The sequence below is a fragment of the Schistocerca serialis genome, chromosome 2, assembly GCF_023864345.2.
Source record: "Schistocerca serialis cubense isolate TAMUIC-IGC-003099 chromosome 2, iqSchSeri2.2, whole genome shotgun sequence".
Classification (NCBI taxonomy): domain Eukaryota; kingdom Metazoa; phylum Arthropoda; class Insecta; order Orthoptera; family Acrididae; genus Schistocerca; species Schistocerca serialis.
This window is the reverse complement of record NC_064639.1, coordinates 215,546,258-215,572,998: the sequence shown is the minus strand read 5'-3', so window position 1 is coordinate 215,572,998 and position 26,741 is coordinate 215,546,258.

Here is a 26,741-nt window from a genome sequence, read left to right as displayed (position 1 = left end):
TCATTTCTAAAGGGTTTTGTGCTTTTCAAGCTTTCATGAAATTGTTAGCAAAATGCACAGGCTGCATGTTGGTTGTTAAGTGCGGGTGGGTTTTGTGTTTTTGGTTTGTTTGTTGTTTTCTTTCTTCCAGTTGGTACTGTGTGAGCGTTTGGTACTTTTTGATTACCTGGAAGGTGGTGGCGGGTTATGGTTTTGGCATGATTGGGTTTGAGGGGGGGGGGGGTTTCGGGTTCGTTGGTTGTGGTTACAAGTAACCTAAGTTGGAACGATCACATAGATAATGTTGTGGGTAGAGCAAACCAAAGACTGCGATTCGTTGGTAGAACACTCAGAAGGTGCAATAGATCTACTAAAGAGACAGCTTACACTGCACTTGTCCGTCCTATTCTGGAGTATTGCTGTGCGGTGTGGGATCCGTATAAGGTGAAACTGACGGATGATGTTGAAAAAGTTCAAAGAAGGTCTTCTCGTTTTGCATTATCGCTAAATAGGGGAGGTAGTACCACAGACATGATTCGTGAATTGGAGTGTCAGCATTAAAAGAAAGACGTCTTTCGTTGCGACGGGATCTTCTCGTGAAATTTCAATCATCAGTTTTCTCCTCCGATTGTGAAAACATTCTGTTGGCACCCACCTACGTAGGAAGAAATGATCATCACGATAAAATAAGAGAAATCAGAGATCGCAGAGGAAAATTTAAGTGCTCGTTTTTCCCGCTCGCCGTTCGAGAATGGAATGGTAGAGAGACAGCTTGAAGGTGGTTCATTGAACCCTCTGCCAGGCACTTAATTGTAAATAGCAGCCGGCCGTTGTGACCGAGCGGTTCTAGGCACTTCAGTCTGGAACCGCGCGACCGCTACGGTTGCAGGTTCGAATCCTGCCTCGGGCATGGATGTGTGTGATGCCCTTAGGTTATTTAGGTTTGAGTAGTTCTAAGTTCTAGTGCTAGTAAGTATAGTGCTTAGAGCCATTTGAACCTTTTTTTTGAATAGGAGAGTAACCACGTAGATGTAGATGTAGCTTGTGTGGGGTTGTTGCTTTGGTTGGTGCGGGACGTTTTTTGTGGGTCTTATGGAAAAAAGGGTGTTTCGCCTGGATAGGACGTGTTTTCGTGGATATGTTGGGTCAATTCTGTTGTCCGGGTTCAAGGTACATATCATATTTCGCGTTTTTGCAGCAGTACAGAGAGCGACACCGAAAATGTAAATCCTTAATTAAATAACAGTCCTCACATAAGAAAAACGACGAAAAATACCGTAACGTGGAATTAAGTAATAATGAGAGCGATACCAACAATGAAAACAAGGTGTATATCTACTGCAAAATTCTGGTTGGCTTTTCCCCGTTTCGTCATATTTCGTGAAGTTTCGTTGAGTGTGTAGTGCGCTTCCTTTTAGGATTTCTGTTTTCATTTCCCACCATTTCCTGTTGCTGTTGTTTTTGCGCTTTGTGTATGTTACTGTTATTTGATGTTGCGGTTGTAGTGTTAGACTGTGGTTTGTCCCAGATTAATCTCATTTGATCCAATATTTATTGTTAACAATTATCACTATATATTATGGGTTTACAATGCGGGATATTGAAGTGGATGTTAAAGGTCTTTTAACTCCTCACGAAAACTATTATAGCGATTTATTTCAGTAATGTACATTTCCTTTTTTTTCTGTTGTCAATTTTTTCATTACCCCAGTTTGTGTGCGATATATTTTGTGGCTAAAAATAATTAATCGGATGAACTCTGATGGTAATTTATTGGATGTATGGATATTATCTATTCTCTGTGCTGTATTCGTTTGTTTCCGAGTAAGCTTCGTTGTTTCATATAGGAGCTATAATACGGAGAGTTGTCATAACGTCACAAATTTGAAGCCAACGTCCCGCACGTTAGTTAACATCCTGTGGTAAAGTTTGATAAAAAATGCCATCTTGCATCATTTACCGGTGTGCTAGTCGTTCTGATTATTATCTACAGTGTGAAGGAGTCACATTTCACTCGTCAGGGGACTCGTTCAAGTCACATTTTCTTTTATACACGTGAATTTTAGTTCCGCTGGCTTCTTTCACTGTTGTGATCTTATTTATATAATTTCCCTCCAGATATCTTATCAGTACAAACCGAAGAGGACTCTGGTTGGACAGTTTGAGAAGGAAATCCTGCTAACCGTGCGGACATAGCAAAACATATTCTCAGTATTTTCAGGAAGAGGACATAGACGGAACATCAGTGTCGTCTCTCGTTATTAAGAAAAATGCTGGATTACAAAAATAGTCGTTTCGCGTCACATACTTCACTTCTTGATAATTCGAAGTGTGTAACACAAAGAAAATAACATTAACGAGGCTAAATGTGTCGCACTACTGGATCAAATGAGTCGTTAAGACCAGAAAAAGTCTGAAAATCCATTCCTGACCCTGTGTTATTCACGAAAGCACAATAATATTTACTTTTTAAAACAACTGTTGCGTTTACACAACAGAAATTAAGAACAAAATGGTTCAAATGGCTCTGAGCACTATGGGACTTAACATCTTAGGTCATGAGTCCCCTAGAACTTAGAACTACTTAAACCTAACTAACCTAAGGACATCACACACATCCATGACCGAGGCAGGATTCGAACCTGCGACCGTAGCAGTCCCGCGGTTCCGGACTGCAGCGCCTAGAACCGCACGGCCACCGCGGCCGGCAATTAAGAACAAGAAGCAATTGTAAACAACAGTCTGCTAAAGTTTAGAGGCTACTAACATGACGGTACCGTCTTCAGAGCAATGTACAGCGTAGATGTGTAGGGCCACCTCCCCTTGTTATACTGTACATCCAAGGTTGTTTTGATATATTGCCTCTGTATATCTTCGACTTAGGTATGACGTCATTGGTCAAAGCCGAAGGGTAGAATATCACACTAGAATTTATCCGGAATTGTTTCTGTCAGTAAATACAAATCCGCTTCAGCCAGTTCCCGAGTGGCCATTGCGAAAGAAACTCCACGCAGAAGACATTTGGAGTCGGGTGCCTCGTAAAAGGCACATAAAGCCTTAAGTCTTCAATCGGCCAAACTACCCACAAAGTGGACAGTAGTTGACTGGAGATGTGTAGTGTGGACCCAAAAATCTCGATTTGTCCTCTTTTAAAACGATGCAAGGCGTCTATTTGACCAGCAGTGTGTGAAGAGCTGGATGCGGTTGTGTGCGTGATTTTCGTACCATGACTTGGGCCCACTCATTCATGTTACCGTTAACATGAACCACGATATTTCTTTCAACATTCTCGGTGACCAAGTGTTGCCATTTGTTCTACGTATTTGTGATGAGTATGCTGTAGAGACTCCTGCCTTTCAAGATAACAACCGTGTTCACAGGGCTGCAGCCATTTGAAGAACTCTGAGACTCCCTATACCACTTTGACTAGCCTACTAAATCAGCCAATCATAATCCAAAGCAAACGTGTGGTACTATTTGGAACAGATGGTGCTTTCTTTTGATAAACATCAGAGTTTTTCGTGAGACAGTCACAGCGGCACTTAAATGAACAAATATTGTCATTTCTCAATTTATGCTTTATATTTCATGTATCGATAGGCATACTAAGTGTAAATATAGTCCTGTGTTTTCTCTTCCCATTTGGTTATTACGTCCCACGTTATATTTCCGTGTTTCCCTGTTCCATTCCTTGTCCAGTCTGTTTTAGAGGGAGTGTGCAAATGTCAGTTTATGGTGCTTCATTGTATTTGGTTCTTGGGCAGGTATTCTTTGAATGGTAATGGCAGTGTAGCCAACTTTTGTGTTGAGACTAAGTAGCTTCTGCTAGGCCATAGAGACGTTAATAGAGATTGGTCAGCAGTTATTGTATAAGTTGGTACAGGTAGCCAAAACTTTTCTTCTCTGCCCGTTGCCGCTACTGCAGCGCGGAACAGCACTTTTCGCTGGGTCATCGTAAGTGAGAATGTGTGCTCTGATCATCTTTCGTTATGTAAGCTAAGGTAGTTGGAATGTGTAAGCGTATGGCCGAGGTTGATACGTCAACACGTTTTTTAGCAGTAGAGCCATGGTAGATCGTACTCGAGTATCTATTTCAGTTGGGGAGTGCAACTATTCTTATTAATATTTTGTTTATTTAACGCGATTCTTTGTCCTATAGCTACTTGGTAATGGGAGAGTGTTTTGTGCAACCTGTGTCTCACTTTAGTTAATGTGAATCTTTTATTTGTGAATGCATATTGTGTGTGTGTGTGTGTGTGTGTTATATCGTCTTAGAATTCTTTTTCCATGTATCAAGTTTAAATGCATTTTGTGAGTTCTGTGTGCCTTTTATCAGGCAACTAAACTACACCACACACCTTTCCGCCATGTGGAGAATCCTTAGCTGAACGCTATTACTCTTTCAAACGTGCTGCTTAGTTTGAATTTCGAATCGTTTGGCAATCTGTTTTCATCTTATATATTTCCGAGTATTTTTTTCATACCTCCTAGCTAGCTACCAAGCGGTTGATCAGTAAAACTAATGTTTCTCTGCTGTTTAGATTTATCCTCATGGTCTCTTCTTTCTGTGTGTGTACTTTGGGAGGAAGGGATAATTAGTAACTCATAACAAATCGAGGCTTTTCCTAAATGTTTGGATAGAGTTTATTTATAAACTACTATTCTGTGTAAAGGATGTCATGCGTTCCTATAGTGATCATTATTGTTTAGTAATTGAAATTATTTGTAAATTTATCCGTAAACCAGTATTAAATCGTCTCCTTAACATCACATGTGCAATCCGTCCAACTATTCGTCTGATTTCCTCAGGGACACCTGATTTGGCTGTTTGGTTTGTTAATGTTTTATTTGGCGTTAATACAAAAGTTTTATCCTAAATTTGATCAAATGCTATTGGGAGAGATAATATACCAGTGGGTCATTACAATGAGATTTAATTAGTAATCAACTCATAAACCAGTTGTTGAGACTTGCTCAGTGCAAACGAGCACTAGGTTGCTTTCAGTCCCATCATCCGGATATGATGTGTAGTTCGGGGTAGAGTAGGTTTTATTCAGAATGTAGTAATCATAGCAGCTCAGGGGTCTAACCATTAACGAGTAACTTCAGCTGGATATTGCATACCTGACGAAACTTGTGCCCTCGGCGATTGGAGGCCATTATCAACTATATAGGCAGTGTTACGCGGTGTTAACCGGCGAACTAGAAACGACGGAGAGGCTCCGTCCCCGCCGCAGCCGCAGTGGTCCACAACCCCATGCGATGTCTCCTGACAGTAACTTATTTTTGTCAAGTGTGCGTATGGGCAAATCTCTGAAGAAACCATCATTGCAACACAGTGGATTTATAGTGTATGTTCTAAGTGGTTGAACCTTTTCAGTTACACGTGGGGATGATAACTCTACAGTTGAGCCAGCAGTTTTTTTTTTTTTTTTTTTTTTTTTTTTTTTTTTTTTTTTTTACTACTTGTGATTGCCAAGGAATGCTCTTATGTTCATAGCGCACACTGTTTCCGGAGAGTGCCAGGGAGCCAGTACGGAGAAGCGCCTGCCATCTGGCGTTCAGAGCGCGTGTTACATGCTGCGGCAGCCTTCGTGACTCGGATCGCGTATTAACGGTGGTCGACGTCAGTCCGCTAACTGCTTCATCACGTTTCCCCTAAAATCAAGAATTACCATGAACAACTGAGCAAGAGTATACTACGGCTAACGCATTACGCTTCAGTACTAGAGCAGAGAATTTCACATGTTCTGACTGGCTCGCGCAGTTGACCTCACTCACTTAAAAAGGAGCGAGTCGCACCTCTCTTTTCGTGTCTCAATACCTTCTCCCACCCATATCCTATACCGGCTCCAAAAGATGAAGGATCTCCTCAAACACATAGAATACCCTTGCCTCTCCTACATGTCTTGTTCATATGTTCCAACACCCTATAGTCACTCTCACTGTTTCTGGAATACACATAGGGATGAAGTAGTGTGCGCGCAGTATGCGCAGGCAACAAATCAGATATGTGTTACAAATTACAGTAGTTGAGATGTTGCAGTTTTCACAGCGATTTCTGTCACAGCTACAAGTCGGGAGAAACAACTAAAGGTGGTATGCTGTGTGTGCCCTCTGTTGACCGAAGTTCATAGTTATTTCTAAGACCATTCTGTCTCCGCGCTATGTGTGTACATCGTGCAGTCTCATTCTACATCTACATCTACATGGATACTTTGCAAATCACATTTAGGTGCCTAGCAGAGGGTTCATCGAACCACCTTCACAATTCTCTATTATTCCGATCTCGTATACCGTGCGGAAAGAATGAACACCTACATCTTTCCGTACGAGCTCTGATTTCCCTTATTTTATCGTGGTGATCGTTCCGCCCTATGTAGGTCGGTGTCAACAAAATATTTTCGCATTCGGAGGAGGAAGTTTGTGATTGCGATTTCGTGAGAAGATCCCGTCGCAACGAAAAACGCCTTTCTTTTAATGATTTCCAGCCCAAATCCTGTATCATTTCTGTGACACTCTCTGCCATACTTCGCGATAATACAAAACATGCTGCCTTTCTTTGAACTTTTCCGATTTACTCCGTCAGTCCTACCTGGTAAGGATCCCACACCGCGCAGCAGTATTCTAAAAGAGGACGGACAAGCGTAGTGTAGGCAGTCTCCTTAGTAGGTCTGTTACATTTTCTAAGTGTCCTGCCTATAAAACACAGCCTTTGGTTAGCCTTCCCCACAACATTTTCTATGTGTTCTTTCCAATTTAAGTTTTTCGTAATCGTAATACCTAGGTATTTAGTTGAATTTACGGCTTTTAGATTAAACTGATTGATCGTGTAACCGAAGTTTGAGTTCCTTTTAGTACTCATGTGGATGACCTCACACTTTTCGTTATTTAGGGTCAACTGCCACATTTCGCACCATTTAGACTTTTTTTCTAAATCGTTCTGCAGTTTGTTTTGATCTTCTGATGACTTTATTAGTCGCTAAACGACAGCGTCATATGCAAACAACCGAAGACGGCTGCTCAGATTGTGTCCCAAATCGTTTATATAGGTAAGGAACAGCAAAGGGCCTATAACACTACCTTGGAGAACGCCTGATATCACTTCCGTTTTACTCCATGACTTTCCGTCAATTACTACGAACTGTGACCTCTCTGACAGAAAATCACAAATCCAGTCACATAAGCACGCAATTTTACTACGAGCCGCTTGTGTGGTACAATGTCAAAAGCCTTCCGGAAATCCAGGAATATGGAATCGATCTGAAATCCCTTGATATAGCACTCGGCACTTCAAGTGAATAAAGAGCTAGTTGTGTTTCACAGGAACGATGTTTTCTAAACCCATGTTGACTGTGTGTCAATAGACCGTTTCCTTCGAGGTAATTAATGTGACCGTCTGTCAAAAGCCTGAATAACCACCGTTTGCATCAGGGACCGCTGCGAAACATGCAGGAATAGATTCACTGATATTCTGGCAGGTACCTACAGGGATGTGGAACCATATCGACCGCGGTGTCGTGGCCTGTTGCACTACGTTTCCCAGTTGAGGATCCATGGGGCTAACAGCCCGACCGAGGTAATCCCACGGCTTTTTCAGTGGGTTTTAATACAGGGAGTCTGGTGTCTAGGGGAGAATGGTAAACCCATCCAGTGCTCTTCGAACCACGCATGTACACTGCGAGCTGTGTGAGACGTTACATTGTCCTGCTGGTAGATGCCATCGTGCCGAGGAAAGAGCGTGAAGGGGTGGATATGGTCCCCAATGATAGATGCGAACTTGTGTTGATCCATTGTGCGTTCCAGATTGATGAGATCAACCAGGAAACACCTCTTTCGTGGAGCCTTCCGATAATTGTTGCAGTGTGTTTGCTTCCAGAGTTTCATGCCGAGGGAGCATAAAACGTGATTCATATGAAAAGGACACCTGTCGCCACTCAGTGGACGTCCAATTTCCGTATTAGCGGGCTGATTCGAACCTTCGTCACCACTGAACAGCAGTCAGTACGGGTGCGTGAACCACGCGGCTGCTGCGGTGGCCTACACGCAGTAACGTTGGCTGAACTGTTGTTGAGGAGACGCGGTAGGTAGCCCCTTGGTTTGACTGGGCTGTCAGTTGCTGAACAGCTGCGCATCTATTCGCCCGTATACATCTTCGTCGTCGCTCACACCCGTCATCTATGTCCCGTAGTGCATCCAGTTGCCTCCTTGCCGGGTTTGGATGGCCCCATTTTGCCATGCACGGTGTACATTAACCACGGTGGCACGCGATCAGTTTAAAAACTTATATATTTCGGAAATGCTTCCACTCTTGGCTACAAATCCGATGATCATGCCCTTTTGGATGTCGGATAAATCGCTCCGCTTTTGCATTAGGACAACAACTGGACCGTTTTCCACGTCTCCCCAACACGTTTCATATACCCTCGACTGCTAGTGCTGCCACCTGTCGTCAGTCAGTGATCATTGCACTCTGAGGGCGAACATACGCTGTGGTCACATTAACGTTACTGGACCATGTATAAACTACATACGGTCGAAGAAATGAACCAAGAAGCTAATTTACTCTGAGAAAGAATTTGTACTTGGGATTTTACCTGGCTGCAACACTGCTACGTGTGATGTTGGGCCTCTGCCCTCACTGAAATACGTGTTGTGTTGCATTGCCCGAGGTCTAGGTTAGATTGAAAGGTGATATCTTGTTGCTGGGTTGGCGAAGCCAACGACTCTGATCGCCAAATAGGGTTATGATGACTGACTGAACTATAGCGTAGCCTAATGATTACGTACGCGCCATATTTAAACACACTTAGCGCACTTTTTATTTTAAAAACTAAAAATGTATATCAGTAATGGACAAGGCTTCGATGAGTATTTTGATGTGCACTGTATACGTATAATGTACGTAAATTGCAATAAATGCATTTGGAATTCACTACCTAACGTTCACCAAATGTTTAAGAGTAGTGTATTCACAAGATAGACAGCTCTTTCAAAACTGTAATACGGAGGTAAATTTTTGTGTGAAATTTCTTGGCAGATTAAAACTGTATGCCGAACCGAGACTCGAACTCGGGACCTTTGCCTTTCGCGGGCAAGTGCTCTACCAACTGGGCTACCCAAGCACGACTCACGCTCCGTCCTCACAGCTTCACTTCTGCCAGTACCTCGTCTCCTACCTTCCAAACTTCGCAGAAGCTTTCCTGCGAACCTTGCAGAACTAGCACTCCAGGAAGAAAGGATATTGCGGAGACATGGCTTTTTCAAGTTCTGCAGAGTTCCCAGGAGAGCTTCTGTGAAGTTTGGAAGGTAGGAGACGAGGTACTCACCGAATTAAAGCTGTGAGGACAGAGCGTGAGTCGTGCTTGGGTAGCTAAGATGGTAGAGCACTTGCCCGCGAAAGGCAAAGGTCCCGGGTTCGAGTCTCGGTCCAGCACACGGTTTTAATCTGCCAGGAAGTTTCATATCAGCGTACACTCCGCTGCAGAGATAAAATTTCACTATGGAAACTTTTTGTGTATCTGCAAATACTGTACTTACACTATTCCCGACGGCAACTTCTAATCTGCAGATCCGTACTTCCCCGTTCATTTCACTTGCATATCATCAACCTTAAAACGCATAACAAAGTCAGTAACTACATGCCAGAATATTGAAGGGTATAGGACGGCTATAACAAGGGGAGAATAGAATTTTCATTATTCACTCACAGTATATTTATATTTATTTATCCTTCCATTCAAATCGTGTAATGAATTGGGTGACACACTCTTGAAATACTCAGAAGAAGACATATCACGTCCGTTGCATTTCCACAGCTCACTTGGCCAGATAAGTCAATCAACAGATATGATTGCCAAAGCTCGTAAGATGCAACTTCTGACTAGTAACAGCGTAACATCTACAGTGATAACTCGTAGAAGTGGCGTCTTAAAGTTGCCAAGTGATACAAGCTGTGAACTTGTAAACTGCAATTTTAACCTGTGACAAATCACAACTAAAAAATCCGTCTTACAGAAAAGTAGGATTCACAGAAATCACAGATATCGGAAAGTCACAATTCAGTCCACCCGTGCACGCATTAACAAGCTGCAATGATGACGTCAGAGACGACCTTGCCAACGCTCAGCTGCTCACTACTGCCGTAACCTGTTGTGTCGTCATTCCACTTTTGACTGAAGGCAAGATCGTTTATGTGGGTGTGAGTATTTTCGGTGAACGTCGATTAAGTTTAGACTTACGCTGCAGTTACCAGTCTATTGAAGACTTTTGAGAGTATGCTATGAATTGTTTTCAGTGAAAAATAATAGTTTTCTGGGAAACTGCGATTTGTGATAACTACCGTAGATACCGAAAATAGTAACAAAGTTTTATAATTTCCTAAGAACAACAAGACGAAACAATAATTGATAATTGCTTCTAAACCGGGCAATTCGTTTTCAGCTGGTAATGTTTCTATTTGCTAGATACATTTCGCTTACTCAGATCATGAAAGGGATTTGAAAAGCGAACTGTCGAGTCTTCCACTGAAACGCATGATGAAGACTGACGGTGTTGGAACTCTGGATGTTCCATCCTCAAAAGTTGATTTAGGGGCTAGTGATGAGTTTAAAATGAGAGAAAAACTCGGATACAAAGAAGAAGTTACTGTAAAGAAGTAGAGGAGATTTTGCAGTTTTAGTTCTTTTAGGTTTTATTTAATTTTTATTGATTTCTTTGCGCTATTCCCTTTAATTATATAAGAGGTCATGTTTTTAGTATTTTTTAACTTGTGCCATGTTTTGATTGATTCCAAAGTTGTACCTCAGCACTGCAATAACAATATTAAGAATACTAATGATAGTAATAGTAATAACCATTTAGTACTGGTAAAGAAGAAAAGTGTACATCTTTGTAAATGTATAGCCGGCCGTGGTGGCCAAGCGGTTAAAGGCACTACAGTCTGGAACCGCGCGGCCGCTACGGTCGCAGGTTCGAATCTTGCCTCGGGCATGGATATGTGTGATGTCCTTAGGTTAGTTAGGTTTAATTAGTTCTAAGTTCTAGGGGACTAATGACCTTAGAAGTTAAGTCCCATAGTGCTCAGAGCCATTTTTTTTTGTAAATGTATTATGTATCAGTAACGGTATGAATTGAGAGACTATATGCATATGTTTTGGCTAAAAGTTTAGAAAATGAAAGTTTAAAAAGTTAAACATATCACAAACGAAGAAAGAAATTACTAGAAAAGAAAATGTTAAGTATGAGAAAAAAGAAGAAACAACATGAACGCGAATTACGTCTGTGCGCCAACGATTAGAAATCATGCATAAAGAAACAGAAGAAATTAGGCAAAAGAATACGTATTTACAGGATAATCTTTGTAGGTGTGTGTAATGCAGACTTACTTGGAATAAAATATGTTCAATATGTCCCTGAGGATTCATTTTTTGACTAAACGACGAGTGGTCATGAAAGGAGAGCTTTCTTACTGGTCATCAAAAGGTATTGCTAGGGCGCCGACTTTACAATGTATATCTTATAAAGTGCCATTTTTTCCTAGGGATGTATTGAAATATCTCCTTCCTAGTACTGTCATTGTTAAATGAAGAGCCACGCAGTTTAACATTGCTCAAGGATTTATGCCAGCATTTTATCAACCATTAAGAAATAGCATGGATAAAATTTGAATAACAAACACACGTTTAGGTAGTCCTTAAAGTTTCATAGAGAGAAAAACTTTTAAATAATGGTTGATTTACTTGTTTATTCAAGTATTAAATGAGGTAATAATAATAATTATAATAAAAAACTATAAAATGACAAATCCAGTTTTTATTCACACTTGAGCTTCAGTTAACATGTATGCACAGCATAAGCTACCATGCGGCGCTGTGAGGCAGTGGTGTCATTGCTCGCAGCAAACTTGCGCATGCGCATACCATGTATTCCAATAACCGCCATCTCCCCCGCCCGCGAGATCCCTGGCCTCTGTCAGCAAGTCCCATCTGCTCTTCACTTCTGAATACCCGATGTCTTTTCCCAAATTAATTCAACTGTCTCCCCGTCGTAGAGCATGAACTCATTCCTGAAATCAATCCTTACTTCCAACCATAACCTACCCTACACCACTCACCTCATCACAATTGAATCTTCCATCTCACCTTTTCCTTATCCAGAGGGTGTCCTACCCATTTCTTTACACCTACACCTCACCTATCACGTCCTCCGCACATAGACACGCCCATATCGTTTTTCATGTAATACCCTTCCATCCTCCATAATATTTCCCACGTTCTAATCCCTACCCACAGTTACTAGGAGAAACCATCATATCATCTCATAATAAACTGAATGAACGCAACGTCACTTTTTTTAACTTCAAAAACTTTTTCATATTAAATTGAATTAGTATATATTTCATATTACGACTGGTTGTGCCCGCCATACCTAGCAATACCTGCTTTTCTTAGGGAGGAAATACATATGTATAAAACAAACACACATGTTACATACATTTCACACATGTATATTTCACATATATTGAACATGTCTCTGACGTCTTTGTACACTTATCTCACCCTTATCTGAAGCGAATTTTGCCTTTCAGTTTCATCTGAATTCTGAGGAAAACTGTAATTGTGCCAGTAACCGATCGTCTTTTCGAGGTAAAGGACTGTCGCTGGCAAATATGATTCTTCGCTGTTTGACACCGTGTAACTCTAGAAAGGACTTTTTTAATCTATGGTAATGACACTTATCATAACATCTTTGGTGCCAAAACACGATGTAGCTGATGCATTGAACAACGCAAATAAGAGACAGATTGCGCTCCATTCTTTTAAAGTTTTGTATGTCAGCTGATGAAAGAAAAGGAATACCCGCATGACATGTTCGTGCATTTCTACATGCCACCCCTTCTCATCCTCATCCTCACCCCTGGCGGTCGTAGGCGCATCTTATTCCTACAGTATTTTTATACAAATTTATATACGAAATTTGGTTGAAACTGTTTCAAGCGTTTCTGAGTTATTTTTTTGTGCCAGCTCTTTTCACCCAAAAGCTCAGCCACAGAGCTGCTAGGAGTGTCTTACCTATTCTGGTAGAAACTCCTTTAGGTGTTGCACAGATATACTGACATGTCACTGACTTTGCACCCGCTCCCCCCCCCCCCCCCCCACTCCTCCCATTTATAGGGGTGAAAAGTCATAGTGAATGTCTCCAATAAGTCTAGCGACCCCGAATAATGGAGATATTCATATCAGCCATTGTAGAAAATTTTTACAAGTCCCGCCTGCAAAAGCGTCAGTGGTGGTTATGTTACCATCCTCTAAAAACTACATGCGGGCAGGCCACTCCCTGAAAATCTACTCTTTAAATTTCAATTGTGCAGAAAGTCAAGTGTATAACGCGAAATTACGGCCCTCAGCATAGACCTAAAAGTGGGGATGGTTCAAATGGCTCTGAGCACTATGGTACTTAACATCTGCGGTCATCAGTCCCCTAGAACTTAGAACTACTTAATCCTAACTAACCTAAGGACATCACACACATCCATGCCCGAGGCAGGACTCGAACCTTCGACCGTAGCGGTCGCGCGGTTCCAGACTAAAGCGCCTAGAACCGCTCTGCCACTCCGGCCGGCTAAAAGTGGGGAATTTGCCTAAATATGGATGTGACTGATGCTATCTGACTGGAATAATTTATTTGCATATGATTTACTATAGTTAAAAGCATCTCCCTGAACACTCGTTAACTGCACCTAGCTTGATATAGTGAAGGTGCCAAATAGAAACATTGGTTAGTTAAAAACTCAAATTTATTCACAAACGCATCAATTAATGACATAGATTTGTCACGATTTTCATAACTGACTTTCCGTTTCCAATTTCTGGTGAAAGTCTATGTGGATGGCAGTGTTTCTTGTTCATCCATGAATTTGCTACGTAAATACTTCAGAATTTACACGCAAATAAAGTACAACGATAATTCCGCTGCATGTAACCGTACAAATTCCTGACTGAAACAGTGGCTGGAAGTAGGTGACTATCCCAAAAAGTGTACGCGTCCATATTCAGGGTGGAGAGAAATTGCCTCACGAAATTTTAACCCTGGATAGCTGATGTCGGAAGGAACCAAAATTACTAATGTAGTGTAGGTCGACAACGCACAATTTTTAAATTACGGAAACTTGGCGCCACGTGCTCCGATTAGCCGCAGGATTGCCATGTTGCCGGATGCTCTGGACAAGCATGGCCGTCAATGCTTTGCCTGCCGGAAATGGCAATGTTCACAAGGCGGCCCGCACGCTCGGTGGTAGCGCGCCAGCCTTCACTCTAGGGGCCTGGGGGCGAATCCGCCTGAGTCCCGACACATCAATTGCAGTTTCATGATAATAACCGTCAACAGCTGTTAGTTCGCGTACGGAAAGTCTTTTACAAAATGTGTCGGCCATGAAAAGGGCCTTTTTGGTAGCTAGGACATTGTTTACTTCAAGCAGGTGCTCGAACTGGCGACCCTCTGACGCGACACAAGCTAGGTAACGTCGAACGGTGTTTTGCCGAATTCTTTCAAAGATTCCTGGCATTGCCCTGATGCGATTGTCGGCATGTTGAATGCGATCCATTAATTTCTTTTCGTTTCTAGGTGGTTCGCGTTCGGGTGGGTGAACTACTCGTAGAACCTTGAAGAATCCCCACAGGAAAAAGTTCGGTGGCGTGAGGTCTGGTGATCACTGGGGCCAGTCCTACGAGCATCCCTGCCAATTACCCGGCCGTCGAAGAGTTCATTTAAATATCCGCGCACAGCGCGACTACCAGTGAGGGCTCCCCATCACGTGCAACCACTTGCGTAGCCGTTATGTCCAGGGGGACATCTTGCAGCAAAAAGTGAGTGACTTGCCCTGGTAAGACTAGGAGGTAGACGGACCGGCCCAATCAGATGGTCACCCACAATGCCTGCCCAAAAGTTGAGCTGAAATCGTTCCTGGTGTCCGCGGACGTAAGTGACGTGAGGATTTCTCCTTGCCCAGTAATGAACGTTTCGAACGTTGTGAAGTCCATCCCGATGGTAGGTGCACTCGTCGGTAAACAACACAACGGCGGGGAAGTCGGTATCTCGTGCAACACGTCGCGGAAACCACCTGTGAAACCCTAGCCTGTGTTCATAGTCCGCCACAGGATTTAGGTCTTGGACGAGTGGAAACTAAATGGATGCTGGCCATCGTCCCTCAAAACTTCCCAGGCTAACCGATGAACGACCCCCATGTCGTGTCCAACCGCTCGAGTACTTGTTGTAGGTGATTCCCTGAAGCGTTCGAGAACAGTCTATTCAAATGCATCCCTTCGTGTTCGAGCTCTTCCATCATCACCATGATATCCCGCTGTTTCGCCAAGTCGCCGGCGAATTGCTGTAAACGGTTTCGGGTGTGTGTAGCGTCAAGCTGGGTACCGTTCCTCATACAACCTTCGAGCTTCGTGCGCATTACCGTCGGCTAGTCCATAAACTAAAACCATATCTTGTTGTTCTTCAAACGAATACTGTGCCGAGATGCTTACTGTGTGACTAAGTCGCAGGTGACGTGTGTGTGCTCCGAAGCGAAGCTTACGTGTGAATGCCTCTGACTTGAGGTGGAGACAAACAGCAAGACCCATTCGACGTGTGTGTGGATGACGTTGGGGCAGTGACGGGGCGAGGGACGTTTGTATGTGTGAACCGACAACCATAGCGCTGCCCGTCAACCGACGAACGGCAACAGAGCAATCCCACGGCCAATCGGAGCGCGTGGCGCCAAGTTTCCGTACTTTAAAAATGGTGCGTTGTCAACATTAGTAATCCTACTGGCATCAGCTACCCAGGGTTAAAATTTCGTGACACAATTTTTCTCCACCCTGTAGATTAACTTGAGACAGGTGACCGTCCTGGGTTCCTCATGTGTGAAATCGAACTGAACTACTGCGCTGGTGCCGCGAATTACGCTCACGATGAGTTTGGCGGTGTTGCGCAATGTTGTACACTGCAGAACTGCTGGCCTTTCATGAAGACGGGGTCGTCAGTATCCCGTCGCAATGTGAAGATGGCACAACCACAATGCAACGTCAAGTCGATCCGTCCTCTATAGCTACCGTCGACAGGTTCGATCCGGACACCTCCACGACCAAAGCGCAAGACGATGAGGACAGCTCCGCTACCAACTTCCTAGTGCAGTGGTTCCCAACTTTTCTTAGACCATTACCCCTGAGCGCAGTCAGACATTAGTTGGTACACCCGCCTTCCGCCCCCCCCTCCCCCACCCCTACCATCAGTTGCTTCCCCTCCCTCCACCACAGTATCACTAGCTTTAGCACCTAACTAAACAGTGGAATGAAATACTTTTCTTGAAACACTTTTACTCTTAAAAGCATGAAATATGAATGTTATTGTTCGTTTATATGAATGTATGGTGTGTGTGTGTGTGTAAGGGGGGGGGGGGTTAGAACTTATGTCGAAGGAATTCATGGTCCCCGCTACTTCACAAGTGCTACCCCAACTCCTTCTCAGATTAGAAAGCTTACTATCTACAATGAGAGTAGACACTTGTACAAAAAATACTTACTCCTCTCCACTGCCGCACTTGCTCGACCTGTGCACTGCAATCCCTTTTAGAATCAAACAGGTTCAGATGTGCGCACTATTCGTACTATTTTGTGTTTTGCCCTTTTCGATGTTCATGTTAGTGTGGTAGACTGACGTATTCTCTTCTTGCATAACGCTGTCAGCTCTCCACCTTACTTTCAGACCACCTACTTTTCTTATCTGCATTGACATTATCTAACCTTTAATCAGCTTTACCTAAGAAATATGAAGCTAATCTATTGAAACTTGAAAACTGTATGTGACGAAACCTCTTATTTAAAAATGTTGCTTATTACCACTTCTGTACAGCTTGCATACCTTAGCAGTAGTATGAACATTTATTTTAATGCTTCTACAAAACTACAGTGTCCCAATATATTAAAATACTAAAATACTACCCTGATTTTCAAAAAGAACGTTAGCTGTGAAAATTACGGTGCCGACTGATCATCCGTAAATACCTGTAAATGAGATTTAATACAAAGAATGGCTATCAACAGTATACAGAACAACTTCCTCATCAAACAGTGACAACATACTGGCTAATTCTCACGCACTGAAACTATGCCCTATTAGGAAATGCGTCTGCAGAATTATACGAAAATTTAACAAATTGAAATTGTCTCCCAATTCCATCTTCTAAAGTTCGTTAGGGACTACCATTGATTCTAAAAGTGGAGGGTGACGGATAGTACTTAAGATTTTGAGCACATGACTGATAATTCGTTCTGGATACCAAAATATAGATATTGTTAAACAAAATGGAATTTTTGAACTAAAATAAATTCACAGCTAGCTTTTGCATCAAATAGAATCTTTTTTTAATTACCTTGTCCCAAATGTGCCCTCTCTCTACGAAATCATCTCAAAATCATGCTTTATCCTCAGTCACACCAGGGATCATCTCAAGTAGATTTCATTCTCAATTCGACAGACAGCTCCCCACACATCGACGACTTGAAAAATTTTCTCCGTAGCCGATTCATTCTCTGTCATCTTCTCCTAATACAACCTCTGATAGCCAAAGAGTAACATACCATTCATGTGTTCAGTCATCCAAACATGCTCCTAATGGCAAACATTTCAAATACGACTGCGTTTCTCATGGCATATAAACCTTTCAAGTATTAGGAAATATACCTCACGTATTGAGAAATAGTTCTCGGGGAGACACATCAAATAAAACTGGTCTGTAGTTTTCTCCAACTCTCTTTTGTTGTACCCATATTGAGCAGGTAATCTTCGTAGTTTGGATTTCGCATGCTCCATCCGCCAATTTAATCTGTTGATTATATTACTACTGCATAACTTCCATGTTTCCAGCACAATAGTTCTTAGTTCCTCGTCTTTGACCAGGTAGTACCTAATTCCCAGTATCCTTTTCCACGGAAAATAGTTTGTTTCCGAAAACTGATTCTGGTAATATAAGCACAGCGATCGGAGAAATCTACGAGCCAGATTTCTAAGGCAGTTTCTGATGCAGTTATGTTACGTACTAAGTCTTGTGAGATCTAAATCCTGTCTATTCCGCTCGCTGAATGACTAGTGACGTAGGTGTGCATTAATGAGTCTGCATTTGTTGCCTCCACGTGTAAATCATATTAAAATTTTTAACAGTGTATTCCAGTTCAGTGCATTTTTTGGATTTTGAATTTGGCCTCTTTATCTTATAACAGAGTTAAAATCGCCACCAAATACGACTCTGCTCCACGAAACTGGTAAAGCAGACGTAATGTCCTGTTTGAAACAGTCGGTCCTCGCATCTCCGCTGCTGTTAGCAAACGGAGCACACACATTTTGAAAGAGTGTATCTTCTATTTGTGCAGATGTTGCTTTACCGTATAAAAGTCTCTCAGTTTCTGCCACTTGAATTCCGTCTTTTATTAATGTCACCGTACTCAGAATTACTTTTCATCCTGTAATTTCAAAGAGACTGCTAGTTTCGAACTCCTGGAGGAATTATATACTTACTTCAGCAGCGTACAAGAATCGTTGGAGACAGGTCTGCCTGAACTTAGATGATATTCTGTTAATATTAAAGTACTCGTACAAATTTTATGACTTTGATAGGTCATAAATGTCTCTTGTGGTTGTGAATTCCTTTTTTCTTGGTTTCCTTGTCTATACTTGTTGTTTTTCATATTGTAATTGGTCTGGCTTGCAATTGGGATCAGAATTCACCTCTGTTTTCCGATATTTTCGCCTGGTTCTACTTGACCGTACGATCACCAGATTCTGCACTTTCTTTCGTCCCTCATGACTGTCGGCAGAGAAATTATGTTCGTCGTGGGAGATCGGTTCGGAGTCAGACACTGTCATATCTTCACTCGCGGTTTCCCCTAGGTCACTACTGGAAACTGTTGTGGGCTCTTTGTTTGCATTGTCTCGTCCCCCTTCCTTATTACACGCCGAAATTTTCCTTTTACACTCTTCAGTCGATACGTGATTCAGCTTTCCTATGAAAATACACTCAGTTTTATCCATCTGTGATTGTTCTGTTGTTTCTGATGTGAAATCGCAGACGCTTCCTTTGAATGTATCATCGATTTAGTCACAAGTCTTGGCTCTGGAGCACCGTACACCTCTTCACCACGAACGATCTCTATCGAGGACATTTCTGAGACGTCTGTTTTAAACTGCCCGACTGAGACTGCAATGTCTCCCTGCCGGACTTAATGTTTACCGTTTGTTGCCTAAAGCTTGCTACAGGGTAGGGCAAATAACAGGGACCCGAAGAACAGGGTTCCAAGGTACAAAGAAATGCAGGAGAGGAAAGCAAATACGATACTAACCTGATTAGGTTCAAAGTGATCACCATTCATCACTTGGTACTTTTGGGTCCTGGTTCTGAATGTTTCTTACTTGTTCGGAACAGATCCTGTCTGACACCATTTTCGGACTAAGCGTCCCATGGCATTCTTTGCTGGAACTTTGACACCATTAAACTTCTCAGCAACTAACTGACCGCACTGTTTCCACGTCTTTGTTGACACGTGACTTTCCACAGCAAACACCTGCTGCTCCAGTGTGAATACCATCGTACCCCTTGCAATGCTCCATTCACACTGACAAAGCCCGCAGTAAGCTGTGAACCGGAGTGGATCACGTAGCGGACGTACACGTGGTCTCCGCGTCAAGTGGTGTGGTTGTAAGCATACATTCACATGCAATCGCATCCACTTATCCGGGCCACTTTTATTCGCCCCACCCTGTAATATCGGCTGTGCTATCATCTTCAGGAATACTATTTGCATGGACATGGCTGACAGATAATGAATCTCCTCAATCTGACTCTATCCATGTACGCCTAAAGACCGAGATACACTTTCATTTGGAACATCACTGATGTGTTCAGGCTTATTGTTTACCGTCTCTGGATCATTAACAGCAACTGAGTTACTTACGGCTGATGCGGCACTTTTTGCCACCGATTCTCTACTTATCCCGTCTGTGAGGAATACATTAAGTTCGGCTGGTCCCGGCGGAGGTTCGAGTTCTCCCTCGGGCATGGGTGTGTGTATGTCCTTAGGATAATTTCGGTTAAGTAGTGAGTAAGCTTAGAGACTGATGACATTAGCAGTTAAGTCTCATACGATTTCACACATTTGAATACATTTAGTTAGGTTACGTGCAAGACGGAATTTTCGTCTGAGACAGTCTTGTTTAACATGATATGTTTCATTACATATGGAGCATTCTGGTCGTTGCATCGTCTATTTAATATATGTTTGACATCGCTCAACACTGTACAGACAGGATCGGTTTTTTAACTCCCATTTGGATTGATCTTACTCCATTTAGGAGGGGAACAGGTAAAAGTCCGCACAGACATCGTTCTGAAAGGCTGCAATTTGAGTTTTATTACTTCATTTGGACCCTCCATGGAGTTGTTAAAGACACGCATATTTACCAAGTTGTCTTCTACTGGAGTAACGGTAAACATGGCTACAGAGTCTGTTGCAAATATTAAATCAAAGTGACCAGTACATCAGGAATTACATTTACATCTCCGTGATTACTCTGCTATTCACAATAAAGTGCCTGGCAGAGGGTTCAATGAACCACCTTCATGCTGTCTCTCTAACTTTCCACTCTCGAACGGCACGCGGGAGAAAACGCGCACTTAAATTTTTCCGTGCGAGCCCTGATTTCTCTTATTTTATCGTGATGATCATTTCTCCCTATGTAGGTGGGTGCCAACAGAATGTTTTCGCAATCGGAGGAGAAACTGGTGATTGAAATTTCGTGAGAAGATCCCGTCGCAACGAAAAACGCCTTTGTTTTAATCACTGCCATTCCAATTCACGTATCATGTCTGTGACACTATCTGCCCTATTTCGCGATAATACAAAACGAGCTGCCCTTCTTTGTACTTTTTCGATGTCATCCGTCAGCCCCACCTGATACGGATTCCACACCTCACAGCAATATTCCAGAATAGGGCAGACAAGCGTAGTGTAAGCAGTGTCTTTGTTAGACATGTTGCACCTTCTAAGTGTTCTGCCAATGAATCGCAGTCTTTGGTTTGCTCTACCTACAATATTATGTATGTGATCGTTCCAATTTTAGTTATTGGTAATTGTAATCCCTAAGTATTTAGTTGAATTTACAGCCCTCAGATTGGTGTGACATATCGCGTAATCGAAATTTAGCTGATTTCTTTTAGTACTCATGTGAATAACTTCGTACTTTTCTTTATTCTGGGTCAATTTCCACTTTTCGCACCATACAGATATCTTATCTAAATCATTTTGCAAGTCGTTTTGATCATCTGATGACTTTACAAGACGGTAAATGGCAGCATCATCTGCAAACAATCTAAGACGGTTACTCAGATTGCCTCCTATGTAATTAATATAGATCAGGAACAACAGAGGGCCTATAACACTTCCTTGGGGAACGCCGGATATTACCTCTATTTTACTCTATGACTTTCCGTCTATTACTAGGAACTGTGACCTTTCTGACAGGAAATCAGGAATCCAGTCGCACAACTGAAGCGATACTCCGTAGGCAGGCAGTTTGGTTAGAAGACGCTTGTGAGGAACGGTGTCGAAAGGCTTCTGGAAATCTAAAAATATGGAAACAATTTGACATCCTCTGTGGATAGCACTTATTACTTCATGAGTGTAAAGAGCTAGCTGTGTATCACAAGATCGATATTTTCTGAATCCGTGCTGACTATATGTCAATAAAACGTTTTCTTCGAGGTACTTCATAATGTTCGAATACAGTATATGTTCTAAAACCCTACTGCGAATCGACGTTAGTGATATAGGCCTGTAATTCAGCAGATTACTCCTACTTCCCTTTTTGGGTATTCGTGTGACTTGAGCAGTTTTCCAGTCTTTAGGTACGTATCTTTCTGTGAGCGAATGGTTGTATGTAATTGCTAAATATGGAGCTATTTTATCAGCAAACTCTGAGAGGAACCTGACTGGTATACAGTCTGGACCGGAGGCCTTGCCTTTATCTAGTGATTTAAGCTGCTTTGTTACACCGAGGATATCTACTTATATGTTTCTCATCTTGGCAGTTGTTATTGATTGGAATTCAGGAATATTTACTTCGTCTTCTTTGGTGAAGGAGTTTCGGAAAACCGTGTTTAATAACTCTGCTTTAGTGGCACTGTCATCAGTGGCTTCACCGTTGCTATCGCACAGTGAAGGTTCAAAATGGCCCTGAGCACTATGGGACTTAACTTTTGAGGTCATCATTCCTCTAGAACTTAGAACTACTTAAACCTAACTAACCTAAGGACATCACACACACCCATGCCCGAGACAGGGTTCGAACTTGCGACCGTAGCGGTCGGGTGGTTCTAGACTGAAGCGCCTAGAACCGCTCGGCCACATCGGCCGGCTCACAGTGCTCTAAATTAGAGCAAATTTTGAAAAAGTAGACGGACTAGTTAATACTAATTTGCACACTGTCTGCTTGACGTCTTACAAATTTTATACAGCTAATTACCGAACTCTGTATTTCGAGAGCTGTTGGCCGTGCGTTCTCCTCGTCGAATTTCAGTTCCATAGTAATCTTCCGGGTGAAACGTAATTTTATAGTGAAATAACTATTTGCTTACCATGAATTATGTTTTAACTGGTAGAGGTTCGTGAGGATGTATTTTGTATATAATGTGATGCAACGATAGCGCGCAATCAGCACGTCATGGTATATGAATTACAAGAGACATTAATAAGTAATGCAACACTTTTTCTCTGAAAGCAGGTTGGTTTTATTTAGGATTCCAATACATCATATCATTCCTCATTCTTCTGGCTACAAAACTCTATTTTTAAGCATAACCTCCTTTCAACGCGACAGCCTTACGCCACCTTACTGGGACGGCCTGCATACTCACTTGGTACCACTCTACGTCCTGTTGAATCAATAATCTCCCAGTCATCCACGTACTGCTTTGCGCGTAGTGCATCCTTCATTGGGAGACACAGACAGAAGTCGGAAGGTGCGAGATCTGGACTGTAGGGCGGATGATGAAGAGCAGTCCTCTGACTACCCTCAACTGGTGGACGAGTGTTTCAGCACTACCAACAGAGACGTCCAGTTGAGCAGCGAGGTGTCAGAATGTGATTCGTCGATCACGTCGATTGAGAGTGCCCACACTCTCCAACATTGCAGGAGCCGTAGCTGTGTGTGACCGGCAGGCACGAGGTAGATCGCACGAGTTTGGGTGAACTTGTTGCAATGACACACCCCTCGCCCAACGACTTTTGTTCACTGCCAGGTCTCCACAGGCATTCTACAGGGACCTATGAATATCTGCAAAGCTCTGGTTTCCCGCCAAAACAAACTCATTGACAGCTTTCTGGTTGGAGCGCACCTCTGTCACATGCCTCATTTTGAAGGTTACGGATTTTCAAGAAACTATAGGGGCTGAAGCGGGATTATTCGACGATATCTCACAACATCCACATTTTTTCAACCGGAACTGACTTAGAAAAAATTTGTTGCATTAACTGTTGAACTCCCCTGCTACAGCGGACATCACTCGAGCCTACAGCCTTTTTTAACTAAATCCGATTACCATTGTTATTTTTTATGCAAAGCTAACTTTTTGCATTAACGGTAGCAGTTACACGGTCAGGCGTCACAGAGCTTACTGTTTTCCAACTAAGACCTTTGGATATAAAAATCTCAACATTCCGACAAGAAAAGGTTTGATGGCACCGTAGATATAGTTACGCCATATCATTAAATTTATTTTTCCTTTCTTGTCGGCCACTCTCATTCACTCTTTTTTTTTACCAAAAAGTGTAGCGTTACACACTTCAGTTGTTAATAGGCACTTTGTTAAGTTCACGACCAGTGTTGGTCTTTACAGTCAAGCTATCTTCAAGACGATCTGAAACTTTTGCTGCTAAGAAGCTAGGTCAAATCATCGTTAGTTACTCGAGCTACCATCTAATCTTGTGACGCACCACAGTTCAAAAGCTTCTATTATATTTTTGTCTGTACTGCTCATAGTCCGTGTTCCACATACGTACAAGGCTGCACATCAGACACATAGCTATAGAAAAGAGTTCTTCATATTGAAATTTATGTCACATTGTAACAAATTCCTCTTTATCAAAAATTCTTTTCTCGCTGTAGCCAGTCTGCATGTTACATACTCTCTGCTTCGGCCTTCATGAGTTACTTTACTGCGCAAATTGGAAAAATAAAATAATACTTTTAGGCGTTGTTTGATATACTTCTACATTTGCCGAGGTGGGTTGCCATACGTGCCTCTATGATACAGACGACAGTACCATATGTGTAATTACATTGGCGATGTATTCGATCAGAGGCAAGACTGACATATGGTTATGAAGAATAAATGCAAACTTTCTAGTAATTGCATGGGCAAAAGCGTAAACGATAGACTGGCCTGACATTGTAACGTTAGCTGGCGTAGCGAAGTTTGCAACGAGCTATTTAGCTTAATATACTTTTCCATTCGACATGAAATCTCATTGAATTTTAACGATCTACGGAATCTTTGGCTTTGGTGTGAAAAAGTCTACAAATTGAGCCATCCAAGAATGAATCACGACCCGCACTCACTGGCTTTTCATTGCCAGAGGTACTAGCTAAAGCTGTGAAGTCATTACTGGGTGGCTCATCGGCAGAGCAGCTGCCTTCGATAGGAAAAGGTTCCACGTTAGAGTACTGGTCCAGCAAACATCTGTAATCTTCCAGGAAAACATCAGATGAGTGCACAATTCACTGCAGAGTCAAAATTCTGTCTGAATTAGGAATGACATCACAGTCCACATCCTTTTTGTCGTCACAGCACAGACGACCTAACGTCAGCAAATTTCAACAAATCGGGCAACGCCCCACTTATAAATGACTGGTGAAATAAAGAAATTGAAGTGTTACTGTATTCAGAAGCTGCTGAGAGACAGAATACTTACTTAACTGGTTTCCAGCGGGAATGGAGGTCAAAATTATGACGAACAAGCTTAGAATAATTCCATCTCTACCACTGTCTTATACAGGGTGTTTCCGTATGAGCGTGCAAAGATTTAATAGGACGTAGAGATTGCTCCACTGAAGAATTTGAGGTAGGGAACCTGGGGTCGGAGAAGCCAGCTTAAGGAGTTAATAGGAATAAAATCGCATAACTGTGTACTTTTTTAATTTACATTAGTTGATTGCAAATACCATCATTGACACATGGTTCCATTTGTACAGTATCTTACAAAATGTACTGACGGCCATCAACCTCAACGCAAGCATGACGACGGCAAACAAGATTCTGACGCACCCTAATAAATATCTGTGGTGTGTTTCGAATCACATCACAGGCAGCTACAATTCTGGCAGCTTATTCCATCTCTGTACCCACTGGGGTCTCACACAAAACTGGCTTAAGATATCCCCACAGGAAGTAAACAACGGGATTCAGGTTAGGTGACCTCGCAGGCCATGTAATAGGACCTTCTCTTCCAATCCAGCGACGGAAAAACACTATACCGGTACTGCTACATCGCATTGTACTGAGTAGTAATGAGTCTGTCGTTCATTCATTGCGCATTCCGTCACGGGACATTGCAAATATAATACAACAGAGCCACCTTAAGGACAAGTAAAGTAAACAAATCGTGCAACATGACTTCCTGGTAATCAAGGTCGACCTCCGTGTTTCCTTGCAGGAAATAAAGACTGTACATGTAAGTAAACAGCACAGTACGTGTAAACTTGTGCGCATCTTACTTGTAAATGAGCTGGAAAACAGTAATGCTACATAAAGCGGTGGACAAGTGTACTTCCATGCCTCCTTATGTTGACTTCTCCGACCCCAGGTTTCCCATCTCAAATTGTTCGGTGGAGCGATCTCCATGTTTTGTTACATTTTTGCACGCTCAGACATCCTGTATATCACTGACACGCAAAAGGTCGGAGTTGAAAGCTTGGACACAAAGTTCTGGACATTCACCCCATGGAGTGGAAAGCACGATGTCCCAAGAATCGTTGTGTATGTCTTGTCACTGGCTGCGACAACGCTCTTTGTGAAATTTGTCTCTGTCCACCCCTGTAAGCTTTTTGGAGTAGGCAAAAGTAGTGGAGTGTCAGTAAAGCGTGAAAAGAAATGACACGGGATCGATAGTGATTTGCAGAGGCGCCGTAGTAGCTGCCCCTTCCTATCAGGCAGATCTTGAACTAGAGAGAGATAGAGAAAAAGTACAATAAAAGAGCGAGACGTGGTTGTGATTCCAGCAGACCGTAAACTACGGTTGTTATCGCCATTTATACGGCTACAGCACGGATGTCGGCTCATAAAGCGCCTACGTGCGGTGATTCGAGGAGATCGTTAGGTCCCCTTCGGCTTTAGTGCTCCAGTATTCCACAGCACGGTGCCTACGTCCCGGTCCGCCTACCGCGACAACAGTATTTTACTCGCGGCCGGGGCGGGATGTGCTCGGAGTACCTAATTTGCAAATCCTGGTGTTATCTCCGAGGGCAGAGGATGAGACTTGCAGCGGCCTGAGCCGTGATGCCAATTTACGGTCCGCCTGTGGGCGGCTTTACAGCGAGCGGGCATCGGGACTGCCCGGGATTCCGGTGTTCAAATAAAATGAGCGCGGATTCCTTTCGCGTCGGCGCGGGGTGGTTGTCGGACAGCGGATAGCGGACAGCGGCCTGGGTTTGGGAAGGCGCCAGCC